This window comes from Talpa occidentalis, unplaced genomic scaffold (assembly GCF_014898055.3).
Source record: "Talpa occidentalis isolate TD23 unplaced genomic scaffold, MPIMG_talOcc4v2.1 talOcc4.3, whole genome shotgun sequence".
Taxonomy (NCBI): domain Eukaryota; kingdom Metazoa; phylum Chordata; class Mammalia; order Eulipotyphla; family Talpidae; genus Talpa; species Talpa occidentalis.
Window position 1 is genome coordinate 147510214 of NW_023603184.1, and position 14840 is coordinate 147525053.

Sequence of the window (14840 nt, forward strand, 5' to 3'; positions counted from 1 at the left end):
AATCAGCCACCCACCACCACCGCCCCAGCCCCGGGCCACCTGTGGGGACGCCCCGCCCCACCCTCCCTGGCCCCCTCCCCAACACAGCGTGACCCCCGCAGGCTGTGCTGATGGACTGAGAAGTGACCGCTGGCAGCCAGCGGGGGCCAGGCGGGCGGCCAGTCCACAGAGCTGCAGCTCAGGGTCACAGGCAATTATTTGAAAAGCCTGTTAGAAGATGCGCACTTTCGGGGGGGGGGCCTCATCCCGAGGTTGTGCGGACCCAGGGGCTGACCTCTCCCGGCACACGTGGGCACCCACACGTGCTCTCCACATGCTCCCACGGGGGCCAGCATGCACCGGGAGCCCCTAGAAATGGGTACAGGCTGTCTCGGAGGTGTGGACACGCAGGGGTGCCCCATCTGGACACTCAGCCCTTGTCTTTTCGGGGGACAGCCCTTCAGACCACCTGCCCCATCGGCAGCACAGACCACCTCTGTCCTTTGGCTCCTCTGCCCCAGACCTGGAGGACTTCCTATCACATTCAGCCTCAGAGCGGGGTGGGGGCTTGAGAAAAGGGGGAGCAGGCAGACCTGACAAGTGGGGGGTGGGGGGAAGTGGAGAAGGGGGCCGCTGTTGTGCTGTGATTCTCTCTAATTGCTGTTTTGCTGAGAGGTAATTAAAATCCCTTTTTATTTCACACGTCAGAGCCCTCGCCAGCCTGTGGAGAGGGCTCAGGGGGAGGCTGGGAGGTGGGGGCAGTGGCGGGCTGGCAGCCTGGCACAGGGAGGTGGAGCATCTGAGCCCAGATTCCACCCCCCAACCAGGAGGGACAGGAAGTCCCTGCCCCAGCTATGAGCACCCCAAGGGCTAGCTGGCCAGGATCTGTGTAGCCCTTCTGAGCCAACAGGAATGAAGTCAGCCAGCGACCTCGCCAAGGGCCTCTCGGGTGCCAGGTGTCTCGCTGAACTCCCAGCTTACAGGACAAGCAAAAGTAACGGCTACCGCCTAGACACCGTCATGATGGGCCATGACCAAGCCAGACTCGGAGAGATTAAGAAACAGACAAAACTCCTGTCTTGTCAGCAGCGGAACTGGGATTGCACAGGTCTGACCCCAGAACGCTGCACCGACTGTCCACTCCAGCCCCCCTAACCGTCCCCTCCTACAGCGCTGGCCAGAGTCTCCAGCTCGAACCTCCGCCCAAGGGGAGGGTCACAGCGTTGGGATCCCTGCCCAAGGCCAGTGCCAGGCCACTCTGGACCCCGTGGTCACCTGGACCCCATGGACACCTTGGGGCAAGAGAACCCAGGCCTGGCCTGTCCATCGGGACCTGAGGATGCTTCCTGGGTGGGGCCAACAGGCCATGGTCAGCCCGAGTCTGGACTAATGACCAGTCAGAGTCAGCGTAGGCACTGGCGTGGGCTGCCAGCCGCCGGTCTCATTGGGCGACACCAGGCAGTACCGCTCTGCTCCGGACCTGCTTTTTCTCTGCCTCAAACTCTGTTCCTTCCTTTGGTCTTGGAGGAGCCTCGCCCCATGCTTCCCATCACCTGCAGCTCTGCCCCCACCAGCACCACCAGCACCATCTGCCGCCTCCGTCACCACCGCTGTTTCCTTCGAATGTGCTGTCTTCACCATCACACTTTCCCCCCAAATCATCCTCGTCACCAAGATTGTCATCACCGCCGCCTTCTCTGTCGTCATCTTCATTTTCGCCAAGTCCATCCACCGGCATCTCATCCGCCATCGTGGCTCCAGCGATGACCATCACCACCGTCACGGTCTCCATCATCATTTCACCAGCATCACCCTCGTCAGATCATCGCCACCGCCACCATCGCTGCCGTCGCGCCTCGTGCCGTGCCAGGCGCTGCGTCCTGGGTGTCCAGGAGGGGTGCAGCATTACCCTCCCACTTGGCAGAGGGGAAACCGAGCGTGGCAGTGGTGGAGCTTGCAGAATCCCAGAGCCGAGAAGCAGCAGGGGTGAGCTTGAACCTAACCTGCCTGATGCTAGAGCCCGGTCATAACCACCTGGCGCCCCACCCCCTCCTCCCGGCCCAGTCCTGAGGCCCGAGCCCAGGGCTACCCTCTGGCTGAACTTTGCCGGCACCAGCACTGGCACCGGAGGGCGGAGGACAACCAAGAGGAGTCACGTGACGGAGGAGCTGGGTTCTCTTCCATCGCCAGTCCCTACACCCGCCGCCCTCACGTGCCCTCGTTTTCTGGACCGTGTAGGCTGTGGGGTTTCGTTCACCTCTGGTGGATGGTGGCCAAGCTGAGGGTGGACAGTCAAGCCGGAGTGGGAGTTAGTGACCTGGGGGACAGCATCCTACAGCTCAGGGGCCCCTTGGTGATGTCTTGGGAGACGGGACCAGACTGTGGCCGAGGAGAAGGCCCCTCCCCAGGCCGCCAGCCTTGCTCTCTTCAGCCCTGGGCGCTGACTTAATGTCTTGGTCACAGGGGACCCAGAGGGTAGCTGGATCCTCAGGGACCAGCCAAGGACCCGCGCCCTGCCTGAGAGCTGCTGTGAGTGGGGGTGGGCACTGGAGGGCTGCAGAGGCGAGGTCGGGGCCTGGACCTCAAGAGGTTGCCTGTCGAGGGCAGGCGTGGTGACCGTCTGGGGGCTCGGCAGCTGGCATCCGTATGGAAGTAGGTCCAGGAGCGGAGCGGCGAGGGTTGCCAGTGGAGCTGACGGCGCACACCGGGGTCTGCAGCGGTGGGGTGAGGGTCCATAGCAGCCTGGGGCAGGGAGCAGGGAAGGGTCGTGTTGGCTGCGGGCCTCCCATGCACAGAGGTGGCCGGAGGGGGTATTTCGTGCTTGTGGAGTGAAAGGATGAATGGAAACATTTTCATGATTGAGGTAAGATGCAACACCCCCTGGGGTTGCTCCCCATTGCTGGAGCAAAAGAACGAAACCTCAGGCTCTGGATTAAGCCCCAGCGCCATTTCCTAGCTCTGAACAGGTCACAGCCTCTTTCTGTCTGTTTCCTCACCCAAAAACCAGCCCTCGTGGCTCTGTGGGATCGTGTGCAAGTGGGGCAGAGATGAGCCTGGTCCAGTGACCGGGCACCCAGCTGGCATCCCCAGGAGGAAGGCTGGGGGGGCCAGACAGCCTGAGCACCTCCGCCTCCTCCAGGCACATAACAACCCCTGCCACACCCCACCGGTTTCTCTCCACAGAGAAGTCTGGGCATGGCTGGTGCCAATGAGACAGCTCCCTGCCGGCTTCCCCAGCAGTGAGAAACCCATGTGGGGCAGCTAGGGCCAGGAGGAGGGACAGAGGACAGAGAGTCTCCTGGGGGCCTTGGGGGTCACTGGAATACCTGGGAAGGGAACTCCGCGGAGGTCAGTGGATTTCAGCCCAGGGAACCTGTCCTTCCTTGACGCTGCTGAGCAGTCTTGCAGGAGGCCTTCTTGTCTCAGCCTCCTTTTCTCACCTGTACCATGAGAATGACAGTGGCCCCAACTCCCTGGGCTGTCGTGGATTTAATGGGGTGATGATACGAAAGCCCCAGCAGCACATCTGGCTTACAGGGTCCCCCAGCTCCCTACACACACACACACACACACACACAGTCACAAAAGCACTAGCCTGTGGCTGTCCACTCCCCAGGGAATTGCTGGCTCCCCCGGGGGGCCCAGGGGCCCCCTCCATTTGCCCCCACCCCATACATTCGTGGGGACAATACAGAACACTCTTCCCTCCTGTCAATGTTCCCTGCCAGCTAATGGGCCAATTTTTTAGCATTACGGAGATTTGGCCAATTTGGTGGCTCTGACAGAAAGGCGCAGAGTGCACAGTTGCGGGGGGGGGGGGGACGTGCAGATGCATGGGCGGGAGAGGAGGAGGGGAAGGGACGTTGGGGAGGACCCCCTCTCACACTGCTCCAGCTCCAGGTCCTGGGGAAGGGGGCGGCGTCAGTAAGAACCGAGATAATCAGCCTCACTTATGCCCCCCTGCGCCGACCCTGCGCTGAGCACTTTGCATATATTTTCTCTTTTAATCCTCCAATAACCCTGTGAGGCCAGTTCTGTTATTTGCTCCGTCCTTCCCGGGGTGGAACTCAGGCGCGCAGGCTCGCAGCCGGCCCAGGCCACGGAGCCAGGAAGCCGCGGAGCTGGACGGGAGCAGAGGCTGCGAGCCAGGGCTTCTGACCATCCCCGAGCTCTGTTTTTAACGAAAGGCTGAGAATGAAGCCAAGACACCCCCTAGCTCCAGCCCACCCACAAACACCCCCACCTCTTCCCTCCCCCCAACAGCCTCCAAGAACCCCCGCCTCCTGGGGCTGCTGGGCTCTCAGCCACAATTGCATCCTCGTACCCTCCCCTCCCCGCTGAGGGTGCTCGGTTCAAAGTTGCCCCTGGAGCCGGGGAGGGCCCCACAGCTGCCAGGCCCGGGCAGGGGTCCCCGCTCAGGGCTAGACTCTCCCCCTCGCCCTCGCTGGGCCGGGCCTGGCAGCTGTGGTTCCTGGAGCCCTCCTGGGGCGGTGCCAGGCTGGAAGTGGGCATCCACGGTGCCCCGTTGCAGGTCTGGGCCCTTCTGGGAGGCAGGCGGCAGGTCTGCGGGCAGGACAGGGAAGGGGGAGGGGAGGGAACTGCCTCTGGGCAGGGGGAGGGGGCTGCGGGGCTTCCGTGCATTAAGCAATCAGAGAGCACAATATTTCATTGCCCGCGATCGCGGCCAAGACATCAACTACTTGGGGAGAGCAGCCTTAAAAGCCTTTTGATTTTATTTCTTCCACTTCATTTTTTTTCCCTTTTCCTTGCTGCTGTCCTTGACAAAGCCTCCCCTCCCCCCTCTGCTGCCCCTTCCCCAACCCTCCTGGAGACCCAGGAGCCTGCGGAGGGGCCCAGGCCAGGGGTTCTGGGGTGCGACCTGCAGGGGTGCAGGCTGTGCCCTGCGTGTGCCCTGCGTGTGCGCCTGGGAGCCCGCTCGGCCCCTGGTCCCTGCGTGTGCACATCTGGCCTCGGGCTCCCGCGGGCGCGCACCTGTGTGCCCAGCGCGAGTGCGTGTGTGGGGAGCGCCGCGCACCTGTGCACCCGCTGCGCGCGGAGGAAAGACCCGGGGCGGGGCGGGGGCAGCAGATTCAGAGAGCGGAGCAGAGCGGAGAGGAGAGGGGCGTCTGGCCTTAGCGGGAGTCCGCCTAACTGGGCCAAACTGGGGACCCTTCGAGGCCCCGGGAGTCCCCACGGGGGACTGCGCGTGGAGAGACACAGGCGCGCGCGCGCGCACACACAAATGCACACACTCACACACACACGCACACACAGCTCGCGTTCTGCAGCGGGCGGGGTGGACCGGGTCGCTGAGGGACTCCGAAGCCGGTGCCCATGACGTCAGCTGCCACCGTGACGTCACCACCCCCGCCCCGCTCGCGGGGAGCTGCCCCTCCGCCCGCGCAGGCGACGGGGAAGAGCACATCTGTCTTGTCGGAATTAGTTAATTGAATCCAGCGGCCCGAAGTGCCACAGCGACCTCGGCCCTCGCCGTGAGGGGGGCAGGGAGGGTGGGGGAGGGGGGGCGTGCAAGGGGGATGGTGGGGGCGGGGGGAGGGGGAGGCTGGCCTGGAGGGGGGAGCTCCTCTAGATGGGCCCGAGACTGAGCTCCCCCTGGAGCACGGGCGCTGTCCCACTGGGTCCCTCCCCCACCAGGCGACGACAGTGGCTGCAGGCCTGGCCGCCCTCACCCCATCCCTCCACCCACTGGTAGGGCTGGGGTGCGCTGGGACCAGGTCCCTGTGGATACAGCAGTGCGGGCCACTGTCTCCCTACCCTGCCCCTGCCCCGGGGACTGGGCACCCCTCCCTGCTCCTGGCCCCGGTGCCAGATCCCCCTCCTTTCTACCCGCCCCTCCCCTCATCACCCATAAGTGCTGCAGCTAGTCTGGAGCTACCAGCAAGGCAGCGACCCTTGCCCCAGCCCCCTCCTCTGAGAGGTGTTCTCAGGCACTTTGGGGGGAGGGTGGGGGGTAGAGATGCTGCCAGGTAATTTGTCAGAACCATAGACTTGGGGGGGGGTGCTCTGGCTCAGTGCCGGGGCTGGTCCCCTGGCCCAGGGCCAGTGCTCTGGACCTGCCCAGTCAGGCCGCCCCGCCCGTGTGTCTCCATCGCCCCCTCCCCAAGCTCATCCTTGGGCCCTCCCCATCTGCAATCCCAGCCCCCCCTCCTGTGAGCTGTGAGAACTTGCCAGGTATGTAAACCTCTCTGAGCGGGTTTCCACATCTGACACTGGGAAATAACACAAAGAATCTGCTTCACTGGGGCACGTGAAATGGTGTCTGGGAAGGCGATCCAGCTACCCCGACTCGGGCATGGCCGACACCTGCAGTTTGAATAGGGGGAGGCAGACTGTTGTGGGGTGTGCTTTCTCCTGAAGGGCCCTGAGGAAGCCCACCCTGAGGACGGGTGCTCTGGAGGGACCAGGGGTCTGGGACCGCCAGGCACACTAGACCGAGGTCCTCCACGATGGGAAGCCCGCCCTTGCTGGGGCACCTTCCCCGAACCCCAACGTCACCTCCCACTCCTCCTGCCCAGGCTCCACAGTGCCCCCAGACGGTCACATGACCGTCAGAGTTTCACACATTGTCCACTTCATCCTAAAATGCTTCATTAAACTTGAAGCCACCGCATCCCCATTGCACAGATGAGCAAGCAGAGTTCAGAGAGGCTGAGTTACCAAAGACCCCCCAGCCACCGCTTGGCACAGCCAGGATTTGAACCCACGTTGTCTGACCTCAAATGTCAACCACTCTCTCTCCCCGGACCACGCAGTTGCTAGGAGACAGCAAGCCAGTGGTTACTATGGGAACCGGGCTGATGTGGCAAGTGGAACGAGTTGGCGTCCAGGCAGCAGCTGGAAGGCTCCAGGTGGGCCCCACAGCCCCTTCCTGGCTCTCCCCAGGGAGAGAGCACTTGGCTTCCAGTTCCAGGATCTGAGTTCCAGATCCTCGGTTCTAGTTAGTGGGGTGATAAGGTCTGAGGTGGTGATGAGACCCCTAGACACTGCTTCTGTGACCAAGAGCCCTGGTGGAGGATGTAGCCCCAAGATGAGGCAGATGGACTCAGTCCGGCAGCCACAAACTCCTTCCAGCGTCCCCCAGGTTGGCTGTGGCCACACCTACCTGCAGACAGGGAGCGGAGTTGAGCCTGCCGGAAACAAGAGAAAGGGAGACCAGGACCATGGTGCAACGCAGAGCTGGGCCAGGGGCTTCTAGACCTGGGGAGCTGGGGGAGTCAGTTTTCCCATCTGTAAAAGGGGGAGATACAGGTTCCCCCCACTATCCAACAGTAGAATGTTCCTTTTCAGTATGACTTGGTAGTTTAATTCAATGGGTCTAGGGACACCCACTCTTTTCCCCCACGTAGGTTAATGCTAAGAGCGTTCCCAGACCCCCAAAATAACCTAGCAAATCATACCAACTCGGAAAATTCTACTTTTGGGTAGCAGGGGAACCTGGCACTAACCTCTCGCGGACAGATAACATGGTGAGAAAATTAACAAAGACACAAAGCACCATGCCTGACACTGACTTCACTAGCTGTGTGACCTTGGGAGGGTCACTTGGCCTCTCTGACAGGAGGTAACAGTGCCTACCTCACAGGGACTGTAGAGGTGAGATGAATGAACACAGGTAAAGGATTTGGAGCAGGGCCCGGCGAGCTTTCAGGACAATTTGCAGGGGTGATGGTTCACTTTTTAGAGTGCATGCTCAACAGTTCCGGGGCCAGGTCACGCTGGCCCCAGCTCCTGTTTCTTTGGCTTCCTCTCTCCTGCTACCCTCACCCCTTTTCTGGCACGTTGAGGAGGAGCAGAACTAGAAGCAGATCCCTCTGAGGCCTTCACCCTCCCCTCAGCAAGGTTCAGGGACCCCGCCTGGGAGGCGGGGGCGGGGGCGGGAGGGCTCAGGGGAGGCGGTGTGGGCAGCTAAATTTGTTCATCCAGCCTGTCAGTCCCTTAATCTGATCCCCGAGGAACAACGTGGAGGCTTCACTCTGGATGACAAACGAGGAGGGGAGAGGCCTGCCCTGCCTGGATGGGGGTGAGTAATGGCCTTGCATTAAGATATTAGGCCTGGATGAAGAGGAATGTGCTCCTGGCCCTCTCCGCCCCCAGCAAGGCTGGGAAGAGAGGAGGAGACTTCCTAGGAGCAAACCCTGGAAGGACCTGAGTGGGGGCAAGGAGGGGGAAGGGAGGGCTTGGGGAACTGGGGGGGACGGACTTGAGGAAGGGGGGCACAGAGAGGAGAGACAGCTGGGCGGACCAGAAACAAAGGCACAGAAAATAGACAAGAGACAGGGAGGGAGAGAGACAGGGCAGGGCATGGCAGACAGACGCAGAGACAGAGACAGACTCCCTGAGAGATATGGAGGGGGCATATCTCTGGCCCTTGATGTCCCTCTACATGGCCCTGAGCCTCCTGGGCCAGGAGGGCACTGGGTGAGGATGGGGGCCCGGTCAGAACTGGCGTAGGCCAACAGGCAGGGCCTCAGTCATGTGGACACACCCTGGGCTCCCTGTTCCGTGGAGGAGAAGGGACCAGAACCCCCTGGGGTGGGGGACATGGACTCTCCAGCTCACCTCCCACACTGGCGGAGCCCCTCCCTCATTGAACCCCAGGTCCCAGGCGGGGGGCTCTGGAGGGGGAGGAGATAGGATGGGTCCAGAGTAGAACTTAGTGACAAAGACGGAGATGGACTCCAGACAGACCGGGGGGGAGGGGACGCGGGGAGGCCGTCCCTGCTGCCGCGCGGGGCCTCATGGCTCCCTCAGGGGTGCTGGTGTCCCTGCTCAGGCAGCAGACCTTGCCTGGTCGGATCAAATCCTAGCTCTGCCCCTTTCTGTTGTGTGACCCCCACACAGATTGTGGGCCCTCACTGTGCCTCACTCATTCCCCCTCCGTAAAGTGGGGTGACGATAGATAGTCCTTATTACAGAAGCATCTGTGAGGGGCCTGGGCAGCACCTGGGAATGCTGAGATGGGCCTGAAATTAACGGTCTGACGGACTTTATTAACTACTGTTCACTGTGTTGTTTCTTCTGGGCTCAGCCAGGACCGTGTAAGCAAGTTGACACTGAGGGCACGTCCCTGCACCCTGTTTTATTCCTCAGAGGGTTCGTACCCAAATCTGGAAACCTGGCTCACCTTGGTGAGTCAACCTCTCTCTCCGTGCCTCCGTTTCCTCATCTGCAAAACGGGAGCTCGTGGGTATAAGGTACCCAGCCGCTTGCCCTAAGGATCTGCCTGGCCACAAAGTCGTGAGAAGGGAGCAGGGAAGTTTTGGGGGTGCTCAGACACAACAATGAGGCAAGAGGAGCCCTAAATCTCAGACCCAGGGCCTCTTGTGTCAGGAAGCAGATGTGGGGTGCCCAGCACCTGTGACTTCAGCCCTGAAACAACGATCAGAAAACAGAGGAACTGCCCTGGGGGAGATCAGGGGGAAGCAGACAACCAGAGAGGCCTCCTGAGTCCCAGGAGAACTTAAGGCAGAGCGCTATGCCCTTCTGCTGGCCAGGTCTGAGGCAGGGACTTGGAGGATCGCTGTGGGAACACTGCTTTGGGAACCCCACTCTCTCTCCTGAGGCTTTGGGGGTGGGTGAGCCACAGTCACTAAGATCTTTCTTCAACTGCTCCCCCTGAATTGCTGGGGTCTTCATGGCTTTGAATCCCTTGCCCAGCTTTACCAGCCATGGTCTCACGTAGACCCTACCCGCCCCTCGCTGGGGATTCTGGGGCTCGCCCAGGGCTTCCTGGTGGTCTGAGGCTGAGTCTCAGGGAGGGCACCAGGAGGCACCTCATGCCTGATTTGGGCCTGGGCCCAGGCAGGACTGGGCAGGGAGGAGGCGTTTCCTGGGCTCCCAACCCCTCGCTTCCTCAGGGCTGTTCTAGGACCCATGCCCTCTCCTGACCCCAACAGGTGTGTGTGTTGGGGTGTGGGGGGTGTGGGGGGGGGTGTTCTGCCAGACTCTACCGTGAGTTCCAGCTCTGTCCTTGGTCATCTGCGGGTCACTCCCGCAGGTCCCACTCATGTGGTCCTTGACCTTCCTGAAAGCAAGCGCAGGGCCAAGAATCCAGGCCGTAGGGGCCACGCCAGCTTATTTCCCCTGAACATCGGGTCCTTGCTCGAAGGTTCAGGGAGCAGCCCCTAAGCCTGGTTTGTTCAGAATCACGAGCGCTTCAGTGCTCAGCCCTGGACAATCTCTGAGCGGGAGTACTGGAATCAGTAAGTTATCCATGGACCAGCTCCTTCCTCCCTAGGCTTCTGGCACCTCATCCCTGGGCTGACCCCACCAAGGAGCCCTCTCCCCTCCAGGAAGAAACAGAGTCCCTTATATATTATTTTTTAAATTGTTTGAGCAAATAATACATCCAATGATTCAAAAATCACAGCAACACAAAATTGAAAGTCTTCCTGCCACCACCTCCCACGCACTTGGTTCCCTCCCACTCACTATACACTCCAGGTCGCACTTTTATTAATTTCTTATGTAGTACTAAAGAAAATTAAAATCGATGCTTGTATTCCATCTTCCATTTTAAAAGGTATTACACTCTGTACACTGTTCCACATTTAGTTTTAACTTTATGTAGCCTGACAGGCCTTCCATAGCAGTACAGCTCACGGCCCTTTTCCCTACAGCATAGTATTCCATCGTGTACCTCCACACAGTTTATTTAACTCAGTCCTTTTGACACCGTAATTTCAGGTTTTCAGGTCTAGTCTCCCAGCCAGGAATAGATCCCAGGCTGGTGGAACCAGGCCAGGGAGGGGCAAGGAAGCCGATTGGGCCAGTGTTTAGGGCATATTTAAACCTTTTTCTCTATTCTAAAATGTCGTCATCCTCTTTGTGACTGGCTCTCTGGGGCTGCACGTCCCTGGGCAGCTGTGTCCAGCTTTACAGCTCTTATCTTAATCTTTCTTTCACTGTCCCTGTCCAAGGTCTCTTAAAATTTACTCTCCTTATTAACCTTAGCATTTACTGTCGTGATTAGCCTCCTGGATTTCTCTGTCCTTATCTCAGAAGCTTTTTAAACTCTCCCAAAGTTCCTGCCTGCTCCCTGCAGCTGCCTAATTAACCCTAACTTGCCCTGGGACTCACTTTCTAAGTACGTGGGTTGCTGGTACTTTCCTACTCTTTCCACTGCTGTTGCATCGGTCAGTCCCTGTGCCTGCTGGGGCGCTTGCTGGGGCACCTGCTGAGGCACCTGTCTGCTGGATGAGAAGTCCCGAGTGGGGGTTCTAGTTACAGAATGAGAGTGTTTGGGTAATCTGGTAGCTATTTGAGGAGGTGTTGCCATTTGCCTTGCATGGGGCTTGTACCTTTGGCTACTCCCCAAGCAGGGATGACACTGTTTCTCAACAACCCCAATAAAGGGTACTGTTGATCTTTGGGGGATTCTTTGGGTTTTTTGCCACAAAAAATTCACTGTGTTCAATACCTTCAGGCGGCCGGCCTTGCCTTCCAGACTGTAACCCCACAGCTCGTGTCCCCCAAACTTCACTCAGCCTTCTCCTTCTCAGCACCTTGTATTTTTGAAATGGCTTATATTATGGCATTATTATTATTATTATTATTATTATTATTATTTCTTCAACATTTGCCTTCCTCCAGTGTATAAGTTCAAGGGCAGGGACTGTCACCCAGTCCCCAACACAGCAGATCAGAGAAGCTGAACACCCCTTGTTGACAGGGAGGGCCCCTGCGTGCTCGGCGCCCCAAGAGGTACTTGGCCTGGGTTGCTGCAGCTGCACCTCTCAGCCACCTCCCGAGGAGGCACTGGCACCTGCTCCATTGTTCAGAAGAGCTGAGGCACAGACAGGCGGTGGTTTGCGCAAGGACTCACGGCCAACCAGCCCTTGTCCCTGCTCCTGAAATGCAGGCTTTATATCTTCAGGGCTCTTATCCCTGGGGACCCCCAAATGCCAGGAGCAGTCAGGGTCCAGACAGGGGCACCATGAGCTCAGAATGGGGCCCTTCTGCCCCAGCTGCAAGGATGGGAAGCCGAGCTGGGGCTGGGCCAGCAGGCTCGGTCTCCTGTTGGGTGGCCGTGCCAGAGCCACAGCGATCCAGGTGACTGCACCGTCACCAGAGCCCCCCTCCCAAGAGGCCTGTCGGCTGTGCTGGCTTTGTGCCCGAATGTCACTCTTGTCCCCTGCGGCTCTGCGTGGCGCTGCCTGCCTCCCTACCGCCCATTAATCATGTGTGCAGGATTTATTTCTCCAGTGATTCACTTCAGCAAATGCAATCCGGGTGTGCCCGCAGGTGGGGAGGGTGTTCTCAGAGTCAGGGAGCCCCGCTTTATTGTCCCTGACCTGGGGAGGGAGCCCCAGGGCCACCTCACCCCCACATCACGCAACACTTCAGGGTCCTAAGAAGCCTGGCAGGGGCAGCTTGCTCCCCTTTCTTCCCTGGGCTCTGAGGCCCCTACCAGGCTCTCTGGTTAAGGAGAACGGGCCCTGATGTCCTGGGCTTGAATCAGGCACTTGGGGCTTTTTCTGACGGTCCAGGACGTTGCTCTTTTCATTTTCCTGATCTGGTGAAAGAGGGGATCCTCCTTCCGCACCCTCTGCCTCTCTAAGCAGCTCTGTGACCCTGAGGCCTGGCCCGGAGCCGGGCACTCTGGGCAGGGGTTCGGCCTGGGCTGGTGCTCCTGCACATCTGTCACTGCCGGGCATTGGAAGGAGGAAGGAAAGGGCTGTCCACCCGGCCTTGGTGTCAGCAAGCCCTCTGCAGTCCCCACCCATGCAGCCCTGCAGCGTCCCCTGGGGTCCACGACCCAGCCTGGGGGCACCTGCCTTCCCTCTTGGCATTGCCCAGGCCCAGCCTGAGCCCTCCCCACAAGCAGCCCCACCTGGCCAACCCAGCCTGGCAGCCTCTAATGCTGCAGATAATTCCTGCTGTCGCAAAGCCATTACCCTGCAAATGGGCTGCGCTTCAGCATCTCCAGACTGTGTGTGTGCGTGCATGTGTGTGCGCGTGCGCACACGCGTGTGCAGAGGCGGTGGCAGCAGCAGGCAAATCACCTTGTTTATGCCTTGCTCACCACCATAATCACCTCCAGGGATTTACTGGCTCCCCCCCAACTGTGTCTCCCCCACCCTAGGTCCCTGCCCTGCTCTGGCCTAGAGCTCTGGGCAAAGGGCTGGACTTGCCCAGCCAGAGGCTGTTGAGGCCTTGCGGAGGGGCCCCTAGTGGGACACTTCTACTCTGTATCTGGCAACTGGACTCAGAAAGGAGAGAGGGGCTGAGTTGCCCCCCAGAGGGCTTCCCAGACTTCAGGGGCTCTGGGGAGTGCAGCCCGCCTGGGTGCAAGATGGATTCTATAGGGACTTGGGTGGCATCAGTAGCCCTGCTTTCTCCTTGTCCTCCTCCCTCCAACTCCTCCCAGCCCCTCCCGCTGTCAGCTTTGTCTGCCATTTGCAGACCCCACCCCCACCTCCGAGTGTCATCACAAATGTCATAGCTCCCTTCCTGCCCCTGCACAGGGAAGCGGAGGCAAACCCTCCACTATTCCCAGAAGATTCTTGACCTTTGTGTCAAGCCCTGAGCTGTTTGGCACAGCCCCCAAGGACTTAGGTGGCAGGGCTGGGGTGCTCAAAGGCATGGTCTTCAGCAGCAGGTCCAACTGTTTTTGAGTTCTGCTCCTCCATGTTCCACTGATAAGGTCTTGGCCATGTCACTCAGCTTTTCTGAGCCTCCGTGACCTCATCTGTAAAATGGGTCTTACAATCCCTGCCTCCAACAGCTATCATAGAGGTTTGATACATTGATCTATATTGATGGGTTCTGAACATAGTATCTGTTGGGTGAAATATACAGCCCTTTCATTGATAAGCTTTCTAGGACATGCCCTGCGTTTTTCTTTCATCTTGATGTTTTGCATATGCATAAGTGCTACCTGCTGATTTTAGAGAATTCAAGCAACCTGGGGAAGCACAAAGAAGAAAGTCAAAAGTGAAATGAAATTAAAAATAAATCTCGCTATCAGAAATAGACATAATTAGTGAATCACCACCATTTCCAGAAATCTATTTTAGCACTGACGCAGACAGAAGTTTAGAGAGACAAACTGACAGATATATTGCCATAAGAAGGGCTCTGATTGAATATTTTAAACTCGAATTATTAAATCTAATTTTAATTTATATTAAAAGAAAATACAGGAAGTAATACTCAGGGAAAGCACAAGAAAAGGAGACACTGGCGTCCTGTACATTACCTTTTTTCCTTTCCTAATGTTTTCTAGAAAGATCATCTCAAGTTAACTACAGGATCTGAAAGCAAGAAGAATGGGAAGTATCAATAAGGGAATATCTACTAGGTGAGAGGAGGGGAAATGTAACCGATAGTAGAAATCGAAGGCATTAAAGGAGGAATTTCAAAGAAACAGCTGACAGCAAGCGTGAGAGAAGAGCAAGAAAACGTATGAAGGATCACGAAAAAGACAAAAGGTCAGGAGGAGAGAGGAAACAGGCAGGGTTGTGATAGTCAAAATTTTGCATATGTTCACTTAAAAGGTTTATAATTGACATGGCTTCATATTGAAAGGTGTCCATCATGTTTAAATGGTCAGAAAGGTGGAATTTGGGGCATGTTGTACATATAAGCACTTTCAATAAAGCTGTGACAACTCACTTTTCTTTTTAAAGATTTATTTATTTATGCATATAAGAACAGGGGTGTAAGCCAGAGGTGCGGGGGGTAAGAGGATTCACCAGAGACAGAGCGGGGAACAGAACAGGCAGACTGACTGAAACACACTGCTGAGGGGAGCAGCGGGGAGACAGGAGAGGTCTGCTACGCCATGTGGGTAGCTCCCTGGCTGGCAGGGGATCGAACTTGTGCTGTAGTGGCTGGCG

General features: G+C 58.3%; 1 long non-coding RNA gene across 2 annotated transcripts; it reads left to right on the forward strand.

Annotated features, from left to right (window-relative positions):
- Positions 1-6799: 6799 nt before the first annotated feature.
- LOC119254884 (uncharacterized) lies at positions 6800-14601 on the forward strand. 2 transcript variants are annotated; one of them, XR_005127402.2, is made up of 4 exons: positions 6800-6848; positions 7924-8020; positions 9029-9128; positions 14228-14601. It is a non-coding gene; the product is annotated as an uncharacterized LOC119254884 (long non-coding RNA). The 2 variants fall into 2 exon arrangements; XR_005127401.2 differs by lacking the exon at positions 9029-9128.
- The last annotated feature ends 239 nt before the right edge of the window (positions 14602-14840 follow it).